Source organism: Bombyx mandarina, chromosome 07, assembly GCF_030267445.1.
Source record: "Bombyx mandarina strain Sakado chromosome 07, ASM3026744v2".
Classification (NCBI taxonomy): domain Eukaryota; kingdom Metazoa; phylum Arthropoda; class Insecta; order Lepidoptera; family Bombycidae; genus Bombyx; species Bombyx mandarina.
The window spans coordinates 8,640,198-8,646,585 of record NC_143214.1 but is presented as its reverse complement, the minus strand read 5'-3'; the positions used below and the strand labels follow the sequence as shown (position 1 = coordinate 8,646,585).

General features: G+C 38.5%; 1 non-coding gene across 1 annotated transcript; it reads right to left on the bottom strand.

Moving 5' to 3' along the window:
- Nucleotides 1-840: 840 nt before the first annotated feature.
- LOC114239516 (5S ribosomal RNA) lies at nucleotides 841-959 on the bottom strand. Its single transcript, XR_003624445.2, has one exon. It is a non-coding gene; the product is annotated as a 5S ribosomal RNA (ribosomal RNA).
- Between the last annotated feature and the right edge of the window lie 5,429 nt (nucleotides 960-6,388).

The window sequence follows — 6,388 nt, the reverse complement described above, 5'->3', positions numbered from 1 at the left end:
TATAGGTAGGTATATACCCTTTGTTTATTGTCAAACTTTATTTAATGCTTAAAGTCTGTGGTCAAATTGAAAATAGGTTAATATTGTTTAATATTATTTGTCTATAGAGTAGTCTTGGTGAAATCTGTCATTATAGAAGTATAGTCTTTGACAATATAACCATAATAATGTTCAAATAAATGAAGTATGATATCTATGGTTCAAATTTATAATTTCAATTAATTATAGTCGAATTTCGACTACTGCGGGACCACTAGTACCAAATAAAACGCACTATTATTTACAAAGATAACTGCCGCGAAATGTAGCTTAAATCTTACCCCTCGGTGTAGTTTTGATCGGTTTTTTAGTTGTATAAAAATCTTCATCTTCAAAGACAAATAACACGTAAAGCTATCGCCTCGGTAATATATGTATGTATATTTCCTGTGCGAATACCTAAGGAGAGAAATCACAATCCGATACCTAATTCATGGCTCCAGCTTTGGATACCGGCAATTAGTCTTCATTGAGGGCCGGATATCGCCGCCCTGCATTCTTAATGTGATCCTGGGCTCTGGGGATTTCAAGGAATCGGAAGGATATGATAAAAGGCTCATTTTCTGAATCAAAATGTGCTAAGACTTTCTTAACACAGGGCTTAAAAATATGCGTTTAGAAACATCGAATAATTTCATTTTAATAGTACGATTTTTTTACGATAGTTGGGTTATATTAGTACCAGGTAGAGATAAAAACTCACGTTAAGTGTGTGTAGCATATAATCATTAAAAAAAATTCACAAATGAGCGCCGCAATAATTTCAATTACATGTCGTTTTTTTTCCAAGAAATTGCAAAAAGCCAACATCACGTGGTGTTCCCAGGCGGTCACCCATCCAAGTACTGACCACGCCCGACGTTGCTTGACTTCGGTGATCGGACGAGTACCGGTGTTTTCAACGTGGTATGGACGTTAGCGAGATGCAATACAGAATTTAGCATGCAATGGTACTACAATAATATAATTAATATTCATAGCAAATAAACAAATGCACCTAAGCATTTTTTTGTTTACAAGAAACTGACAGTGTACCTACTAAAGACCGCCGGAGACACATTTTTCTCTCATTGTCTACGTTTCTCGTAATAGTGATGCATTCTAAGAAATCGTGAAATTATTTGGTTAATAGAAAAATGCCGGACCCGTTTTGTGACCTTCGGAGCGAACTATCATAACGTGACTGTCAAAGCAAAATCTACTATGTGTAAAAACTCTATTTTGAATTAACGAGTAAAAATATTTTCGTATAAAATATTATATAAAATATTATATGAAGGGGAATTTTTAGAACTAATCAAATGAAAGCTATAGACACATAAAAGTTTTTTTATACGGTAGATATAGGGCTGTGAAATATACGAAAAGGTCAAAAAGTAAAAATCTCAAAAAGTGCACATAGCCGATTTTGGTTTGACAACGACGATAAGCATTTTCCCTCGTCACTCTCTATCGTCTTATCCGATTCAGAAAGCGAATATAGAAGAGAGAGGTAATGAGAAAGAGAGAGAGAGATCGCATGGTACCGTCTGAGGAAGAATCATCGGAGCAGCTTTGGTCGGCATACCGCGCGTCCGTACTCTCTGGCCTGAGTGATTAGCACTGATGACGCTTATGGACTATTTCTAACTAGTAATTCAATGACAGTGAAATAGTAGCTAATAGAATAGAAGATTCGTCCTCTCGATGCCCATTGCTAGTATCTCGTCACGATTATATATGTCATTCCCGCTGTCAAAATTTTTGGTCATGCCATACCGTGGGCTTCAAAGACTAAGTACCTGGACTTCACTCTCGACTGAGGGATGACATTCGGTCCCCCCACGGCCCCACGTTTCGGTTTGAAGGGTACTGTAAAAAAACAGAAGTTAAAGAGTCAAAGTCTTAGTTTTGTCTTTCACTCATGTCTCAACATGGGTGGCGGCATTTACGTTGTTGATGTCCGTGGGCTCCGGTGACCACTTATCACTAGGTAGGTAATGACCTCGCCCACTCATATCAGCAATAAAAATGTCTCAAGGTAGGTGGTTAGCAGTATATAAATACACAAAAACAATCCATTACGATTTGAAAATTCTAATCCTAATGCCTCTAATGCCTATTTATTAATAACATTAGTACCGAACAATTACGTCACCAACTAACACGCTTAAAGCTCGGACCTTTTGAACTTAATCGGCTCAGGGCAAGTTTATGTGGAGCCTACCCATTATGCGAGACTTCCATTATATTGTGTCCATTGTCGGAACACCCGAGACTCTTGCTAATGGAAGACGCCCGTAAAGAGGAGACCGGTACGGGCACTCCGCGCACAGCCAACTTTCAAAGGATTCTAACTGTGTATTGTTTTAAGTTTAAGCTAGTCACAGATGTAATTAAGATACACTAATCATTAAGGAGGCGATACTGTAATTTCGTTTACTTTTCTTTTGTTTATTTATTTTATTACTAGCGACCCGCCCTCACTTCGCTTCGGAAACATACAATTTTATTATTGACTAGCGACCCGCCCTCGCTTCGCTTCGAAAACATTAAATTTTATTATTGATAGGCGAAGCCCGCCAAATTGCGCGCGGTACGACAATAATTACGGGTGATGCCGCGGGGCGAAGCTAGTCTAAAAAAAGTAGCCTAAGTTACTCCTTATATCATTAGCTACCTATCAGTGAAAGTCTCATCAAAATCGGTCCAGCCGTTCCCGAGATTAGCCGGAACAAACAGACAGACTATTCACACAAAACTATTCACTGAAATAGGAATTAAAGCTCTATTCCATTATTGCGATATTTAGGGGTAGAAGAACTGAAGGTAGAGGAAGAGATAGACCTAAGAAGAAATGGATGGATTGCGTGAAAGACGATATGTGAAAGAGGGGAGTGAGCGAAGAAATGGTATATGATAGAGGAGTATGGAAGGAGAAAACATGTTGCGCCGATCCCAGGTGACTGGGAGAAGGGCAAAATAATGATGATATTTAGGGGTAGACTTCACTATTATAATTCACTCGTATTACAAATTCTTCAACAAATAGAAATATCCTTATTTTTCCCTATCTTATAGCTGATAGCCGAATAGGCTATTAAAGCTACTCATAGACCGGTAGGTGACTTCACGGACTCAATCTGAAAGAGCTTGCTAACACTTGCATTAGCAAGAGCAGTGCTTCGCAGAATCTACCACCGCATCGTAATCGCGACCCACTGAGAATATCCTGGGAGAAACTCGGTGAGGTTATAGTCGTTTCGATGAAGTCTACCAGGTTACAAAACATTCTAGAATGTTCCAGTGGTTTCCATATCTGATTTTGGTATTTTAAGACAGATGGCATTCTTCGTGCCGGCATAACAATATGTTTGTTTAATCTATGAAGAGTTGTTAAGTCGTTTGTAGAAATTTTATTGTTTTTATTATCGTGTACGTACTACCAAAAATAATTTTCCAACTAATACGATTGCTCCCCAGTTGACTGCCAGCTAATTTGATTCGTTCAGACGAATCGTGACAAATAAAATGGATCTAGATACCTTTAATTAAGTGCTGAAAACGCTTTCAATGCGATAAGTTCGTCCCGTGGGAACCTAAGATTGAGATATACAGCTGTTTATTCGAGTTTCCACTTGAATGTTTTCCAGCGTTGTTTTTACGGGTCTGTTTTATTTGCTAAGAGCGAAAGCTGGCCGTGCTTCGTTCTGATAATCGATAAAAACTTCAAATAAGCCGATTTCTTGTAGCTAATTGGCCCGACTCCTCTATCGTCATCTTCGGCCAACCTATATAACCTAATACTAGAAGAGAACTATATTAGGATAGGTTAGGAAGGTCAAGTACCTGGGAGTCCCCCTGGATGCAACGATGACATTCCGCCCGCGCATAAAATCTGTCAGCGTCGGAACGGTACTTCGATAAGGCTATGCGTCCTGATATGATATCGTTGCCGCCGCTGACTATTCCTCGACTCCTGCTCACGCCGGGTCCAGTCATCGTCGACGCCCTAGATACATCGTTACGGATCCATCAGATACAATAACCTTTGCATTAAACGCCTTCAGCTCTAACACTAGAAGCAGGCTTAAGGAATCTGATAACTGTACTCATCGAACTCAAAGAATTCGACGTGCAACCTAATTCATACATCAGCCCGCTGAGTTTCTAGCCGGGTCTTCTCAGCGGATCGCGATCCCGACCCGGCAGATTCATCCGCAAAGCAGTTGCTCTTGAGTTGTTAGGTCTCCTTTGGAGGTGCTCGGCTGTTAGCAAATCCTATCCCCCCTGGCTAAACCCGTGCTGGTCGACTTGTCCTAGTTAAACTAGAAAGGATTCCGGGCCACCAGTAAACCTTCCATCAAAAAAATCGTGTGACACCTATCACCTATCGTTCATAGTCGTAAAACGACCCTGTGAAATTTCAACTCTCTGGTTCATCGACGTGCAAACGTATACTGTTGCAACGCAGGTATCTGATATTCAAAATTAAAACTGATGAGAGAATCGAGTTTGAAATCGGTTAACTCAGAAAAAGTTTCTTAGGTAAACACACCGTAAAAAAATTACGGTCGAATTAAAAGATCGCTTTTTTTAAATCGATTATAAAGCGTTACTAATCAATATCAAAATTAATAATCATTCGCATAGTTATTAAATACTAGCTGACCCGGCAGACTTCGTAGTGCCTAAATCGATAAATAAAAGACCTTTTGTATAAGATAAGCTTAAAACAAACAAATGGAATCCGTCCGAAGGGGGACACATCAAAGGAAAAACAAAATTGTTATTTTTATTTAATTCCGAGCATTTTCATATTTATCTACCTTTTAAACCTTCTCTGGACTTCCACAAGTAATTCAAGACCAAAATTTGCCAAATCGGTCCAGCCGTTCTCAAGTTTTAGCGAGCCTAACAAACAGCAATTCATTTTTATACTTTATAATATTATTATAATTATAATTATAATAATATTATAAAGAGGAAAAATTTGTTTGTTTGTTTATATTGAATAGGCTCCGAAACTACTGAACCGATTTCCAAAATTCTTTTACTGTTTGGAAGCTACACTATTCCCAAGTGACATAGACTATAATCTTTTTTTTTTTAATTAGGGATCCTTACCAAAATTCCAATAACATTATTACATGGTTACATAACCCAAGGTGTAAAAAAATTACCTACAATATTCTTTACATCACGTGCCCTGCGAAAACTATTAATGATAGAATAAAATAATGTACTACGACTTTGTAGAACACATTATTATTTACAAAAAGTGTCGGGACAGCATATGTCTAACTGTTATAGTTATGCCGCAATAAGAGCTCTTTTATTTAAAAAAAATGAAACAACGTCAAATATCGTTGAAATTTTTGACAAAGACCCGAGCGAAGCCGGAGCGGGCCGCTAGTATATTATATAGATAGATAGATAGATGATAATAGTTCACATTACTATATTAAAAATTCAAGTATCATGAGCACGGGTAGACTCTAATCAATACTCGGAATTCGACTTAAAGGGTCGCCGTTCACATCCGCTGATCTGATCACGGAATATTACATAAAGCCATAGAACATCAAAACAACCTTTCAACAATAGCTTCGTATAAAGTTAACGAAGAGGTAATTAGATGTTAATACGTTTAATGGTGCGACCTCGATTTCAGTTCGAGCCCCCCGAACTAAAGCCGTCTAGTTTGATGACAAATCATTAGTGGGAAGTGCAAGGGGACGTGCCATTCATTTTCAGATACGAATAACCATTCTAGATTGTGTTTTGCGAATTTACTTGCGTCTTCTAGATGGCATCTCATTCAATACGAGTTGGAAAATCACTCCAGTTAGCATTATTTAATAGATTTGAAGTCGTCGTGGCCTATAAAACGTCCGGTGCATTCGGATCTAGTGATTCGTATGCAACGGTGTTCGAATCCCGCAGGCGAGTGCTTTTTTTTTTATGAAATACGTACTTAACAAATGTTCACAATTGACTTCCACGGTCAAGGAATAACATCATGTAATAAAAATCAAACCCGCAAAATTATAATTTGCGTAATTACTGGTGGTAGGACCTCTTGTGAGTCCGCACGGGTAGGTACCACCACCCTGCCTATTTCTGCCGTGAAGCAGTAATGCGTTTCGGTTTGAAGGGTGGGGCAGCCGTTGTAGATGTCTATGGGCCCAGTAACACTTAACAACCAGGTGGGCTGTAAGCTCGTCCACCCATCTAAGTAATAAAAAAATAAAATAAAAAGATCCTCAGCCGTACTTTTTTTTTAATATAACGAGTGATTTTTAGTTCGATCTCGCGTTATTTGTTACACCTAAGTTGTTTTTTTTTATAAGTTTCCTTACTTATATAT